At 35.6% G+C, this 16532-nt stretch overlaps 1 long non-coding RNA gene across 1 annotated transcript; it reads right to left on the bottom strand.

Annotated features, from left to right (window-relative positions):
- Nucleotides 1-389: 389 nt before the first annotated feature.
- Nucleotides 390-8473, bottom strand: LOC132693321 (uncharacterized). The gene is made up of 2 exons (XR_009616726.1): nucleotides 8338-8473; nucleotides 390-839 (listed from the first exon to the last, which is right to left on the bottom strand). It is a non-coding gene; the product is annotated as an uncharacterized LOC132693321 (long non-coding RNA).
- Between the last annotated feature and the right edge of the window lie 8059 nt (nucleotides 8474-16532).

The raw sequence follows: 16532 nt of genomic DNA, 5'->3' as shown, positions 1-16532 counted from the left end.
TGAAACATAAAACCCTAAAATCTCAGAAACTTGTAATGAAAGTTCATTTCTTGCTCGCATTACATATATAGAGACTGTGAGTTCTCTGAGTCTTTATTCCACGTGTCTTCTCATTCTGGCACCCAGATTGAAGGAACAACCACTATACCAGTCATGCCTTTCTTGCGGGAGAGGCACATTCAAGAGGCAAGCTATTCCATGAAATCACATTTAACGCTTCAGTCTGCCAGATAGCATGGCTACTCATACTCATTTGACCAAATAAGTCTCATGACAAGTTGAAAACAAAAGTGGAATGAGGAAATATACTTCTCCAATGGCAGGGGTGAGGAGAGGAAGGGAGGAAGGGTAAATATTTGTGAATAGTAATCTATTAACACACTCTGACCTCTTAGTCACAAGCATTTATTTCCCTTCCTTGTGCACAAAAATACACCCCAAGAATGACATCCTATATATCTTATCCAATCATGGCATCAGACTGTAAATCCATCATTTTGTAATAATCTCTACTTTAAATGATGGCACTCCTCAGACTCACACATCCATCATAGAATGGTGGAATATCCACCAAAAAAAGCACTAGTGTTTGAAAAGAGAATAATGAGAGACAGGCCACAATCAATCTCTGGTCCATAGATATCTGAAATCCAGCTAGGTGAACACTTCAGATCCCTCTTGTTGGTAGTAGATCATGTTCCTTGATTAGTCTCTGGTTCCGTCCACTGGGAGGGATTCTGGATTCATTGTTCTCCACGGGTCTAAGCCTTGCCTTCCAGGAAGAGTTTTCTTTTGATTAGCCTCCTTGGCAACATGTGACGAGAATCTTCTGTCTTTTTCTTTCCAATAGAAAGGGGAAACCAAAAGTTCACTTTACATATTGAATAGCCACAAACTCTTTTAATACAGTCTAGCAGTGATTCCAAAAGCACAAATCTCTTAAAAATAGGGTTGGATTTTTTTTAACCTAGTTGATGCTCAATATTCTAATAACCAAACAATTATTTTTGAGACTTTTTTTCTGTTTAGGTTAATTGTAGGTATTTTCAGTATATCTGCCTTTCATTGGCTCATACTCTTAGCTTTATCCTGAACTATTTTATTCAACTAAAAAGATTTATCAGATACCATATAATAACAAAGAAATTACACGAAATAATCTATTCAGAGAGTTTAATAAAGGATTAAACCATGCTTATGATTTTTCATGGGAATGTGCCTTACTGGCTATGCTCATGATTTGGTCTTTGACCTAAGGATGCATTTTAATGAGGCTCTGGGTATCAAAACATTTCTTAGGTTTATGTTTACTGTTTAGAAAAGATAACCCATTATATTTCCTAGCCCTATAAGTGTCAGATATTCAAAATCTAATTTCCTTTTTATCCTTTATTGAAAAGACGCAGGGTGTTTTGATTTGTTTGATTTTTTTTTTTTCTGAGCTCATCTCTTGCTTTTACCCAATGCATTGTAGCATTTTATCCAATGCAACCTAATCCTTACATTAACATTTATTTTCCAAACCTTATATGTCAAAACCACAGTTTCTTCTTTTTTTTTTTTTTGAAGTTTTTTTTTTAATTTTTTTTAACGTTTATTTATTTTTGAGAGAGAGAGACAGCATGAACGGGGGAGGGTCAGAGAGAGAGGGAGACACAGAATCTGAAACAGGCTCCAGGCTCTGAGCGGTCAGCACAGAGCCCGACGCGGGGCTTGAACTCACAGACTGCGAGATCATGACCTGAGCCGAAGTCGGACACTTAACCAACTGAGCCACCCAGGCGCCCCAAAACCACAGTTTCATTAGACACACTGTCTTGCTTTCCCAATTATCACAGTTGATAGTTTTATTATTTTTTCCTCAGTGCAAATGAGTTAGCTTTTACCTAAGGAACATAGGTGCACATTTTTGTATTAGTCAGCTTCTGATAGTCTATGTTGTATAACAAACCACCCCAAAATCTCAGTGCCCAACATTAGCATAAGTTTACTTCTCACTCCATTTATATGGATTGTGTGGGATGGCTGTGCCTCCACTATTATCTGTGGGGCAGATTTGTATCTTCTACATTTGTCCTTTAATTCTATATGCCATAGTGAAGGAACAGCAGCAAGCTAGGACATGACCTTTCTCATAGCACAGGGGAAAATCAAGAGAACCTAAGTCAAAGTATGTCATTTTATTTCAGCTCCTGCTCAGCTATGGCACATGACAGATAGGCTCACATAAAGTTAGCCACGTAAGTCACTTGGCCAATAGATGAAAAGTTATAATCATCCATTGGGAGTTAGTAAAGGAGAAGGAAGAATGAATATTGAACAATACTACAACTTATAGAAGGAACATAAAAACAAATCTTAGGACCAAGTCCCCAGGGGCTATAATAGACTATAATATTTAGAGTTTAAATAAATGAGGAGTTAAAAAAGAGAAAGAATAAGCTTAGTGAAATAACAGGAGTATCAGGGAAGTATGAAATCATGCAAACAATTAGAATTGTCAAAAGACAAAGAGCTAGAGGGCACCTGAATGGCTTAGTCAGTTGAGCGACCTAGTCTTGATTTCAGCTTTGGTCATGATCCCAGGGTTGGGGATCAATCCCTATGTCAGGCTCCACACTGACTGTAGAGCCTGCTTAAGATTCTCTTTCTCCTCTGCTCATGCTTGCTCTCTCTCAGAATAAAATAAAATTAAATTAAAATAAAATAAAATAACATAAAATAGAATAAAACAAAATATAAAATAAAATATAAAATAAAATAAAATAAAATAAAATAAAATAAAATAAAATAAAATAAAATATTTTTAAAAAGACAAACAGCTAGCTCTGTCAAGAACTACTAAAGTTGACTAAAGATGAAGCCTGAAAGATGTCCATGAATTGAGGCAACATGAAGACCATTGGTGAGCTAGACACGAAAAATTTCAGTAGAGCAGAGGAGCCATGGCCAGGTCAGAAAGCTACTTAAGAAAATGGATACAAGATTTTGAAGTTTGAGAGACTGATAAATTACACCCTTCTCTTCCCTACCAAATTCAGAATAAAATTACAAATACACACAGGAGTAAGAGATATTGAGATCATAGCAACAAATCTATAACTAGTAAAGTTGAACTGGACATTACAACTGTACTTATGGCCAATGTATGGTTCCTTGTATTTCTTGTATTTCTCTTTTCTTACAAAGCTTGGGATATGTCCACAGGGAAGATTGGGTCTGCAGAACAGACTCCATTTATCCATCCATGGGCAAGGGGAAAAAAAATGGCTGCCTCAGGCACTTCAAAGCCTTCAGGTCAGTATATACAGAAATTGGCTTTCAGGAGTTTTTAAAAGATGCTGGGCCTCAATCCCAGATTTTCTACAGAGAGAGAATGAACATTAGAAGCATGCCTTCACCATCCATTTATATGTGGCAGAGACTATTCATTGTCTCTCACTATCGCATTTCCCTTCATAACTTCAGGACTGTACCTCCTTGTCACTCAATTTTATCAAGGCAAATGGATTCCTAGCTAGAAACCAAATTGCCCAGCCTTTCTTGCTCTTGCTATGGTGCAGATTAAGTGACAGATAAAGTAATAGAACAAATTCCAGGTCACATCTTTAAAAAGAAAATATTTTATCATCCATTTTCATTTTCTCTGAATCTGGGTTCTGAGAAATGGAAACAAATAGCACGTCAAAGATGGAAACTATGTATACTGTTACAGTAACTTATGTTACACTATAATTAATATATAATTTAGAACTTAGTAATGTCATGCTGTCATAACAAAAATCTCAAATGAAGCACTGGCTTCTTTGGTGAGCTATGAGCCTCAAGCACATAAAAACCTTAGTTTTGAAAGCTAGCAACACTTATTACATCATGACGAAATATTTGGTCTATCAGCTTCAGTAGTATGGAAGGCAGACCGCAATCTTTCCAATGCTTTATGTGGTTCTGAAAGAGTAAGTGCGCTGCACTTTGTATGACTTCACCTTGTTGCTTTTAGCAAGATCCTGAATGAGATAAATGCAGACAGGGTAGAATTAGCCAGATTGGGAGCAGAGATGGAATGGAACACATTTCTCCCAAAGGAGTTTTTTTGGGGTTTTTGTGTTTTGTTTTGTTTTTTTGTCCTGTGGCTTGCAATTTGAATCGACTGTAAGTTTAGTGTCTGGGTACCTAACAATATTAGAAATGCTAGTTTTTTTTCTATATAACTTTACTCAAAGGAGATAAAATTGTTTTCCATATCTATTTTATAATCCATCTCACCAAGATTTCTCAGCTAGATATATGGTGTTTCTTTCCCAGTCAAGACTTTTTTTTTTTTCTATTATATAGCCTCATGTAACCTCAGTTAATCTGAGAAAGGAAGAATGGACTTAACAATGTAAATAAATAAAAGTGTTAATGAATAAAAACAAATGAGTACACAATGAACATGAAAATCTTCTAGAAGGCAAACCAAAAGTCAAGAAGGACAATGAACAAATCAGACAAGAACCAAGGTCTAACTAAGGAAGTTTTTCCACCACTAGCTGAGGAAGTCTTTATGATTTCTGGCTGGCTGGAATTCATCATTATTATATACTAATGACCATTTGCTATATGTTCTTCCCAATTCCAGATGGCCAAAAGAGTGCTTTTATTGTCAATACGCTATTCACATTACACTGTGTATTAGGGATGTGTGTGTGTGTTGTGTGTGTGTGTGTGTGTGTGTGTGTGTGCGTGCACATGTACATGTATGTGTGTATATGGTAGGACTAGAGAGTGATGGAGTGATAGAGATTAATTCATCTATTAATACATATGCCACTGGACTTTGAATAGTAACATCCTGACTCTATGGAGAGCATGCATATCACCCAGAGATGGTGGACTTTGCACAGAATAGAACCTCATGTTACCTTTTTGGAAAGATGTGTGAGAGAAATGATATGCAATAATACTTGAGTGGCCAGAGAAGAAGAAACTGCTCATCACTCCTTAGCATCCATTCATCCATTTGTTAACGACCTTCTTCTGCCTTTGATTCTGAACCATGACAGCACAAATATAAAGCACATTTCTCAGTTTCCCTTGTCACTAAGTGGTCACAGCCTCAATTAAATTGAGAAGAAAAGAGATCTATGCAACACCCAAGTACATTTTGAAAAAGAAAGCTTATTGCCCTCTATTTCATTTCCTCTTTCCTTGCTTATGCTTGTTGAGAAATGGTGACAATTAGAACAGCCACTTTAAATCAAGAGATAGAAGTCAGGTGTTGAAGATAATAACTGCCTGCTCATCCAGCATGCCTAATAGCCTTAAAACTTCTCTCAACCTCTGGGCCCAAAAATGACAGAGAAATAAACTTCTGGCAGATCCAATGAAACTTTGCATCCTTTTTTATTTCTTTGTTTTGTTGTTGTTGTTGTTTTTTTACAGAAACTTAACTCATACCCTAATTCAGTAAGTATCCATGCAAGTTTCATTCTTTTCCCCGACATCACAATTCACACAGATCATTCATCTTATGTAGCAGATTGAGAAGGACCAGAAGTATAATAAAACTTATCCTTACAATATAGTTGTCCTCTAAGTATGAAGTAGGGATTTTGTTCTTCCTTAAATTAGGAGAGGAAGCAGATACTAGTTATTTAAGCATACTACCAAGAGTTTATGAAAGGAAGAGAAATGAAGAAATGAGGCATATTTGAAATTATTAGAAGGCACGGTTAAAAGAAGATCGACTGGAGCGTATTTGTAATACTATTATGATAGGGATTCAGATAGGTAACACTTTGGAACAGGAGGTAAAAGTATAAAAAACTAAAGATTTTGTTATTCCTTCCTAGATACACTAATTCACATTTGTTCAGGAGAGTCAACCAAGGTACAGAAAAAAAAATTTTAAGAATACAAAGGATGGCTCTACACTGAGAGAGGAAAAAAATTTTTAATTAAATTCTGCTGACTTCAGAGATCCTGAGTTTCAAAACTGAAATTTAGGTTTTACTGACATAGGAAGTTGTTGCTAATAGGCAGAATCTGGAAGGTGCCATTGAAATGATTGGCAAAACTTAAAATAAGAAGGGATACAATCCAACTAATGTCAGGTTGAGTTTCAATCACCTTAGGGACACAACCAGTTTCTGGACAAGAACCAAGCTTCTACAACCAGAATAGCTACTCTTAATTACATGGGTTATGTGAGTGAAACTTTCCTTGATTAGTAAATGCAGTTTCAGTACAAGTAAGAAAATAAAAAAGAATTAAATGAATGCATGATATTGATAATTTAAGTTGGAACTATGCGTAGACATAATGATAAGTTTGGAATCATTGAGACAATATTGCAAGTGTCACACAACTTTGAAACTTTTAACAGTACCTAGCATATTAAATTTTGGTTTGATACATTGTGTGCCAAGTTTAAATGCAAGAAGTATTGAAAGTTTTATTTTACAAAAAGAAGGCAGTGTGTGATGGGAATGAATAGTTATGATCTAGCAGATAGATGGGATATGTCTTTACAGAAATAAGAAAGAATAGGATTGATTACACATGTGGAAGAATTGGGCTTTGAGGAAGTGAGACACTTTCACCCTTTTAGTAAAAATGAAGAAAATATGTTTGCATTTACAGGTTGGTTTATAAATTTAGTGATGGAAAGATGCTGAGTCCCCTTCGATGACTTCAATTTTCTTAGTGAAGTGTGAAGTGAAATCATTATTTTGGAAGGAAGAAGAAAGAGGGAGATGTGAATAAATTAAGAAGAGGAAAAATTACAGTCAGAAGATGAACAAGCAAATTTTCTAGGTAAAAAATAGTTGTGTATCTAGTAAGTATCAAATTACCAATTGAGTTTATGTCCATATACTTAAAATAAAGCTGTGTAACATTACCCAATGATGTTCTCTTATAGCATTCAGAAGCATGAGTACAATAAAAAATAAAAGAGACCCTCGTGTTGAACCAATGTGTATTTCCTACCAGGCACATGTGAGCAAAGCATAAGGGGCCTGGAGAGTTGAGAGTACTTTCCAGTAAATGATTTGAACATCATGCTATGGGGTAAGAATGGAAGTAAAGAATGGAAGGGGCTAATGGATGATGAGAAAATGACAGAACCAGTGGACTAGAGATCTTGTTGAGTTTGAAAAAATATATATTATATGAAATAATATATATTCATATATATATATATACTATTATATTATGAAAAATATATTATATGAAATAGTATCTATACTCATATGTTATATAAAATAGTAGATCTTGCTTTTCCTGGGAGCATCCCATACCTCCTCTGTAATTCTCATCTTCTGGTGATTAATGTTATGCACATTTCTCTGGGAAGAGAAAGTTTATAAACTCCCCAATTATCACCACTGTATCTACCAGCTGGCCTGGCTCCATATATACATATACACATATACATATATCCTATGAGTTCCCTCCTATTGCCTGGATAAACTATTCAAAATCCTATCCCAAGGCCAAACCCTGTACTTTTGCACTGACTGAAATCCCATGAATGATTTTCCGCTTTTCCCTTCTCTCTTGCAACACGAAGTCTTTCTTATTACCTAAGAACATAGCTATAAGTCAAAAACATGTTATTATTTCTTATATCAAAAAATAAACATTTTTAAAAATTTGACTTCATACCCCCTTCCAGATTCCTATCATTCTCAGTTTGTCTCTTCTTTTCTCTTGTACCCAATCCAATCATACTTTTATCCTGGCTAATTCACATTAACATTAATTGCTATCTTCAATATCACTAATGACCTCCAGACTGCCAAAAACAATAGGAAATCCACAATCTTCTTTTTAATCTATTAGCTGTAACATTTGCCCCTTTTGCTCATTCACTCAGACCTGATTTTTTTTTTCTTCCCTTGACTTCTATGATACGTGTATATTTAGGTTGTACTTGCTTCCTCAGTGTTAAATTTTTCCTACTCTCCCTTTGCTGGTTTCTCTTATTCTTCTTAGTTTCTAAACATTATCACGACATGAAACATCATCTCAGACTCCGTTTTTCCTTCATCTCTACTCACTTCCTTGGTTATCTCATCCAACTGCAAAATCCTATATAACAACCTGATCACTAGCCCCACATTTATATATTCAAACTAGGTTTTCCTGATAAACTCAGGTTCATAGTTGCTGTTTGACATCTCCATTTAGATGCCTATTAAAGACTTTAAATTCACTGTGTCCCAAACCAAATTCCATATTCCCCAAACCCTTTTGTGAAAGATTTCTAATAACTGGAGGAAAAAATCTGAGTCAACTGTAATGCCTCTGTTTTTCCACATCCCACTTACATCAATATATAATCTATCTTACCTTTGTTTTTTAAGTTTATTTATTAATTTTGAGAGGGAGAGAGAGAGAAAGAAAGAGAGAATGACTAGGGGAGGGGCAGAGAGAGAAGGAGAGAGAGAATACTAAGCAGGTTCTGTGCTGACATCACAGAGCATGACATGGGACTCAATCTAACGAACCATGAGACCATGACCTGAGCTGAAACTAGGGGTCACACTGTTAACCAACTGAGCCACCCAGTGCCCCTCATCTATCTTAACTTTATGCATTTAATTGTATCACTTCTTACATCTCTTGAACTATTATACTCCTAGTCTAGTCCAACCACATCGCTGAATTATCACAGTAGATTTGTTTTCTCACCTTCCATTCTTAACCCTATATAGGCTGTTCTTTATCACATACAGAGGGACAATTTGAAGATATAAGGTGCAATTCTATAGCTCATTCAATGGTTTCTACCTTAAACAAAGTAAGATTTTAAGTCATGGACTTAAATGGACTACACTGCCTATATAATTGAGATCCCTACCATCTTGCAGGACTCAGATTAATCCAGTAATGTAAGGAACTATGTCTTGTTTCATTTAAATGAAAGATTTTCCTCACTCCTAAGCAGAAGGTTTAATCTACTGCATCAGGAAAAATAATATCAAGCATTTTGTACAATGAGCATGACCAATAAGCACGATTCTACTGATACACCAAACACATTCTCACCTGGAAAATGATTAGAACAAAGCATATATTATAATTTTTAATATTAAAATAAACTAAAAACAAATGTCAACCTCTAATTCCCCTTTCAGTATACTTCTCTGCTTTCCTTTGACCTACCTTCTTTATTCTTGAAAGTACTTTTATCATTTTACCTCAACTTTTGGAGGAAGGTAGATACCTTTTTGGATACCCTGTTTTTCTTTTTTCTTTTTTTTGAGAGAGAGAGAGAGAGCAGAGGAGGGGCAGAGAGAGAGAGAGAGAAAGAATCTTAAGTAGGGTCCTTTCCCAGTGCAGAACCCCACTTAGGGCTCAATCTCAAGACCATGAGATCATGATGTGAACAGAAATCAAGAGTTGGACACTTAACCAACTGAGCTACCCAAGCACCACTGGATACCCTGTTTCTGTTCAATGACAAACCCTCCACCTTTCTTCCTATTTCTTCAAATACATTATTTTATCAGTTACCCCCTTTTAACTCTCATATTCAGTCTCTCTCACTCTACTTGCTCTTATTTTCAGCTTTTAAACATACTCAAGACTATCCCACCCTGAAAAATAGAACGAAAGAAAATTCTGTTAACTAGTTACCATAAAATAACCTTTTTTTTCACTACCAAGTCCCTTGAAAGACTATTGGGTCTTTCCCCCACGCCCATCACATTCATTTCTCCCCCAGGTAATTGTCTTTGGTCCCCTAAGACTTTATTAATACTGTTTTGGAAAAAAGTTACCTATAATGTCCTTATTGTTGAATGCAATAGATTTTTTTGTGTGTGAGACTTATCTTTTTTTCTTGTGTCATTAGTCATTTCCTTCTTAAAATCTCTCCACTTCTTGTTCTCTGTGACACTACCCTCTCCTCATTCTTCTGCTCTTTAACTTTCTTCTGAGTTTCCTGTGTCACCTCTACTCCTATGGCTCAGTAAATTCAACTTGTTTGATCCTTTAAACTAAGGCATCCCAAAGTTCACCCTTTCTAACATGCACTAGCAACTAGTAACAAAGTGTCATATCATCTGATTTTACATTGCCTCCAGGACAAACTTGAGAATGCTGTGATGATGTTTTCAGACTATATTCTGTCTAGCCAAAGGGTCTACAGGATGTTTGGCAAATAATCAGTGGTTCTGAAGTTGGAAGTCCTAGTCAATCTCAGTGCATTTATCAATAAACTTTGTAGCAATTTAATCCTAATGGCCACAGACCAAAGTGATTTGTTGTTGTTAGAAAATGCATGCCCACACAGAGTGGTGCCTCTGAGACCTCTGGAGCCACTGAGAGGGTCCTGGGAGGTTGAGAGGCTGGTTACCATGGAAACACTTCAGTTTCTCAGGAATGGACAGAGCCATCCCTGCTTTTGAAGAAGGCTTAAGAACTGTTTTCCTACACACAGAAGGACAATAAAAAATTGGATAGGACTTCAATTTTTTCTGGGTCTATGCTAGAGGATGTGTGTATGGCATATTTCATGTAGTTGGGGGAAGATTTTCTTGGAAAAAAAAAAGGCCTTATGCAAAAATTAAAAAAATATAATTTAAAAAAAAAGAAAAAAAATTACAGATAAACCTCCTCCACAGACCTTAAGCCACACCAAAGGAATTTAAAAAAACAAAACAACACTAACAATAATACATTCTCACACAGCCCTGCCTGTTGCCACCTTCTCCCTTGGCCTGCAGTGCGGAAGAGAAAGACAGCAAAGAAAGGGTTCTTCTAACAAGTGCCTGGGGGAAGGCCCACACTTTCCCTTCTGGCTCCAGCCTGCCTGTCACATCTTCTCACCACATGTTTGCCATTGGAAATCAGTTGCTCAAGCCAAACTCAGTTATTCACCACAGATCTCTTGCTCTCTGTTGTTCCTGGAAAGTTGCCCACCTCCTGCAATACTCCCTCCACCTCCTCTGTTTCAGACTTTTTCCCCCATTCTTTAAAGATCCAGTCAAGTCTTGTCATTTCCTAGAAGACTTCCCCAACTACAATGGCTTTTGCTGACATCTCTGAACTCCTAAAGCTCTGATAGTCTGCAAATATCATTTGACCCTCAGCAAAGGTAATCACGTCTTTCTGGCTTTTTTCCTTAACGCGTATCACTATCCTTCCCACCAGGGTTAGCTTCCCTAAAGGGCAGGACTGGGTCAAAATTATCCTAGTCTGGACCTTAGTTCATTGCACAGAGTAGGTTCATTGCCAAACATAAATTAAAGGCAGAAGCATAAAAACACAAACAATAAATCAATAAAAACAAATATGATTCTGTACACTCACAATCTCCTTGGTAGAAATTTCTATATCTACTGGTAATTCTCAAGACCCAACATGTCATTGTTCTTTATGATTTACCTCTGATTCCATATGGCCTACTGAAGAACCATAGTTTATAAGCTGTATATTCACCTTCATGTGAACATTTTTACCTGTGGCCTCCTTTTACTTTTCTATAATAATCTGGAACTGTTAATCAAAGACCAAGATTCATGGTCAGAGTAATACAGATCCTGAAGAATTCAAAACTTATATATGGAGAGTATTTAGCAATATATATTTTTCTTCATGGTAATTCCCTTGGGTAAAATGTAACACCTCTTGTAGCACTATAGAATCACACTGCTTTGAAAAATATATGCTATAGAGGTATTTATATTGAGAATATAACACTTTGTAGGTATGCTCTGTTTTCTGACCTCAGTCATTCTATTACGGTTTAACTGTGAACTATTAACACCTCAGCAGGTATGCAAGCAGCACATATCATTAGTTTTCTTCCTACCTTCACCTGAATGTGGCCAGTCTGGAGATTTGAAATTTCTGGGGACATTTCACAATCTGTGAAGTGTTTTTTGATCACACTGAACAAATCTTTTGCTCTCTTTGTCATGTTCAGCCAATGTTTGGAAGTATTCCACTAGTATTAAACAAAGTTCAGTGTTTTCTGCCAAAAATGATGTTTGAGTAATGATTCCGATAGAAACTTTTCTGGGTGGTTCTCATTTTTCAAAGAGAAAAAGGGATATTCCAAGTATTTATGGCTGGCCAAGAAAAATTTCAAGGCTTTTAGTATGGAAGCTTACATAAAGCTTACAGGTAGGTAACGTGACTATAAACAATCAATCAATGCAGGCCCATTTTCATTTTTATGAAAACTATACTTAGGGCTATATGCAATAAGAGCTATTTGGGTAGAGAAATTCAAATTGAAATAAAGCCAGGCTTGTACTTTTGTCTATTAGCTGGACTTTATTGTTGCTGATATGAGTTTTTTTTTAAATAGCAAAAAGTGGCCAATTTTCACAGCTAAAACAGATAATTCCAAAAATACCTGTAATATTACAAGCACCCAACAAATTACAGCATTTATTTTCCTCTAAATATCAGGACAAAAAATTCCAAAGTGTCGTTCTATTATTTAAAAGCCTCTTGCATTAGCCAGAGATAAGAAGAAAAAAGCCATCTCTATTGATCTATGGATAAAAACAAATAGTATAGTATTGAGTGAGCAGTGTCAGCAAGAAAATAATGTATTGTATCGGAAAAGAGAAAGACATCAACTTTAGTGAGTAGATAAAAGTTGGTTAGGTTAGTTAATTTAAAAGAATGTGCATATCAATGTGGCCTTTGTGTAGAAGCAAGGAAAATAGGAAAAGAAACAATTGCATTACATTTTACATTCTGTAGAATGCAGAAGGAAGGGGGACTCAAGAGCACAGCTCTGGTATAAAGAAGAATTAAGGTTTCCATAACACTAAACAGTGCAACCATGGCTTCTTGGTGAACAAACTCTTCTCCTCCCCACATCTTATGGGAATTATAATGAAAAAGATTACATGCAAATTAAGTGAATATTACTCCTGTGAAAGATGTGCCTGGTTAGTTTCCTTTAAAAGAAAGTCTGTTTAAGAGAAAATGACTTTGAGGCTTTCTTTTTTAATGTCATGGCATATATAGAAAATAATATTTATATGCACATTGGGGTAAATGGACAAGGTGGACAAATAGGCTCTGCACAACTTCTTTGTGGACTGAGATCAGCATCTCCTGGGCACCAGTAACCCCTTCCCCGCAGGCGGGTACAACCTGGCTCATCTTCAGACACTGGTTGTTATCCGTGGGAAAATAATTTATGTTTAGAATAAAGGGGTTAAATTAGGCCTACATGCACTTGAGTTTCTGGACCACACACGTAGTATCTCTTATTGTTCAAGTTGCAAACAGTGTGAATAAATCTAATAGTTGCATATCTATGTTGCATGACCTGTTTAAATTACGGGCATTACTCATGTATGGAATGGAATTTGGGACTGAAGAATAAAAGCTACCTTTCTGTGTATTTTGGCTCATTATTATAGACAATGTAGCAGCTGATTTTTTGGATTGATTTTTCTACACTATGCTATCACTCAAACAGGTTTAGTTGGCCTAGAGCCCAAGAGGAAAAGGGTACCAAAAGTTATATATAATAGCTACATTCAAGTACTCATTTTCCTACCTTTCCAATATTAAAAAAATATGGTATCGATTATTTGAAAATCAGGATTTTTTTTGTTGTAATTTTAGGTAAAAAGTCAATATTTACACTTCTCAACTTTTCTTTGCAATTTAATAAAGCATAGGAAAGTACAACGTAATTCAAAGAATAAAATATGTTAGATCATCAACCATTAATCTTTTGCCAAATTTAGTGATATGCAGGAAACACAAAATCTTTATTTTTAACAATAAATGTTTTGAGATACCTTGCCTCAGGCTGAACCCTCTGACTGACAAGGTTTCAGAATGCTTATCAGAGAGTAGTTTCCTCTTTCTTCTAAGCCTATGTAGAAAGATCAGGCAGTTGGTAAGTAGCCAAATCACCTTACTAGAGATATTTAATTATAATCAAAACTGTTTAAGGGGCGCCTGGATGACTCAGTTGGTTAAGCTGCTGACTTTGGCTCAGGTCGTGATCTCAGGGTCCATGGATTTGAGCCCCACATGAGGCTCTGTGTTGATAGCTGGGAGCTTGGAGCCTGCTTCAGATTGTGTGTCTCCCTCTCTCTCTCTGCCCCTCCCCACTCATACTCTCTCTCTCTCTCTCAAAAATAAACATTAAAAAAATTTTAAAAAACTATTTAAAAATATCACCAAATAAGCTGGTCAAATTAATGACCAACAACCTGTGTAGTCATTGTTTTTCAGAGTCACAATACACTGGTACCTCCCAGAGGGTGCTGTGAAAGTTTGTGCCTCTGATGTGAAAAGCATAATCCTAACTTAGACACAAGATTTAGGGCATTTGTAGGTTCATGGTATAAAAGTGTACAATTCAAATATAGCATGGATTGAAATGACAAAGTGGCTTAGAGTTGAGCCATTTCCATCTTTGCATTGTTGTGTGATGATTTTTTCCATATGATATGTTTTCTTCTCCTTTTTCCTATATCTACATTTACCTTTTACCTCTTCAAATTCATCTTTTCTCTCTTTTTCTTTGTGTAAACTAGATAATACTCATGCATATGAAAGAAATCCTTCTGGAATGCTATAATTTATTTTCCTTGGGGAATGGGAGCTATTATGAAATCATTGAGGTTTAGCAAAGGCTGGAATGAAAAATTAAGTGTTTTCTACATAAGCAACATGAAAAAGAAGGGTTTTTTTTTCTGAGATTTTACCACTAATTCTTATACACAACTTGGTCTGGTAGTATCTCATCATCATTAATATTAATTTAGTTTTGTGAGCTACACAGGACATACTAAGAAAATAAATAAGCTCAGCTAACCCTGTACATGGTTATTTCAACTGTAAACCAACAAAACAAAAACAAAATGTGAGTATCTGTGGATTGCCTGATGTACAAATATAGACTGAAAATGGCATATTATAGGACAACTGGAAGACATAGTGTATACTAATAGAACCTTCACAATAAGAAAAATATGTATAATGTTTAAAGTTTAAAAAGCAGTCTTAGGGCACCTGGATGGCTTGGTTAGCTAAGCATCAGACTCTTGATTTCAGCTCAGGTCACGATCTCACGGTTGATGGGATTGAGCCCCACATTGGGCTCTACACTAACAGTGCGGAGCCTGCTTGGGATTCTCTCTCTCCCTCTCTCTCTGCCCCTCCCCTGCTTGAGCTCACATGCTCTCTTTCTCTCTCTAAAAATAAATAAATACAGTTAAAAAAATCCATTTTGAAGATGTCTCTCTAGGGCTATCAAAAATCTTTGCTACAAAAGCAATGCAACTTCATGTAAACTCTCGTGGTGCTGATGGAACCAGATATAGTGAAAGACCAATATAATAGACAAAATCACAAAATAAACAGAACAGTGGCTCTCTTTTGCTGGAAAGGAAAGAAAAGAAAAGAAAAATAAAATAAGGGACAATAAGGGAAGGGATAATAAACAGAACAGTGGCTTTCTTTTGCTGGAAAGGAAGGAAAAGAAAAGTAAAATAAGGGACAATAAGGGAAGGGATAACATGGTAGTTTTCAATACAATAAATTGGTTACAAAAAGATACTGAAAAGATGATGATGAATTGGTTTGTCTGAACTGTGGCCAATATTTTGATGCTGTGCAAGTTAATAACAATCTGCTTCTCTTGTCAGACACTTTTGATATTATTGATAATTAGAATTATACTAAAGTTTTATAGTATTTTCTGCATCATATATGTATATACATTTATAGATGGTGAAACAGGTATCACAGAAAAGAAAGAACACTTGTTTTGTCTAAACTTTTTAGAATTTATTTGAATTTTTTCTAAAATACTTCTGGCAACAAAATTGACATGTGTTTTTTTTTAAAGGATGTTATAATAATTACTGGCTAGTATTGCAAAAAATATTCAATACAATAGACTTATGACCCTTGGGTTTTTTCAGTCCTATTTAAAAAGTAGACTTGCCTTTATAAAATCACAGTGACTGACTCAACATAATTTGTATCATATAATTAAGAATTAAAAAAAATATATATTTGCTGTATGATGCCTCTCATTTGCTTTTCCACATAAAAATTATTCAACAATTAGCTCTTCTGCCACTCCTATGCTGCAAAATCTAACAAAAGCAGTGTTCTATTGTTCGAATAAGATCTTTTGATATTTTTTCAGTAGTTTTCTGCATGAATTAAGTTCACTAAAAAACAAACTATAAAATTTACTGCAAAGTTTTTTGTGCCGTTTGGAACAAAGAATGATTGAAGAACAACTGAGTTTCTGACTTTTGACAAAATTTTCTGCTGCCCCTAAAATGAGAGCATTTAAAAATATATTCCCCGAACGAGCAACATATTCTTTGCAGGTTTTTAAGAGATCTATGTCCATTCAGAAAACACAAAGGTGAAAGTGTGAAACGAGAAAAGTAATGGATTTGAGTCCAAAGACTACATGCGTTCAAGTTTAGCAAAGTGATTTAATTTTAAAACACAGGGATAAAATTACTTGTCGTGGGGAAATTTTTATTTGTTTTGGCACCATTCTACTCTTTGGGATGTAACTGATACCT

The sequence above is a fragment of the Panthera onca genome, chromosome B1 (genome assembly GCF_046562875.1).
Source record: "Panthera onca isolate mPanOnc1 chromosome B1, mPanOnc1 haplotype 2, whole genome shotgun sequence".
NCBI classification, from domain to species: domain Eukaryota; kingdom Metazoa; phylum Chordata; class Mammalia; order Carnivora; family Felidae; genus Panthera; species Panthera onca.
Note: the sequence above shows the minus strand (reverse complement) of the source record. Positions and strands in the feature narration are given on the sequence as shown.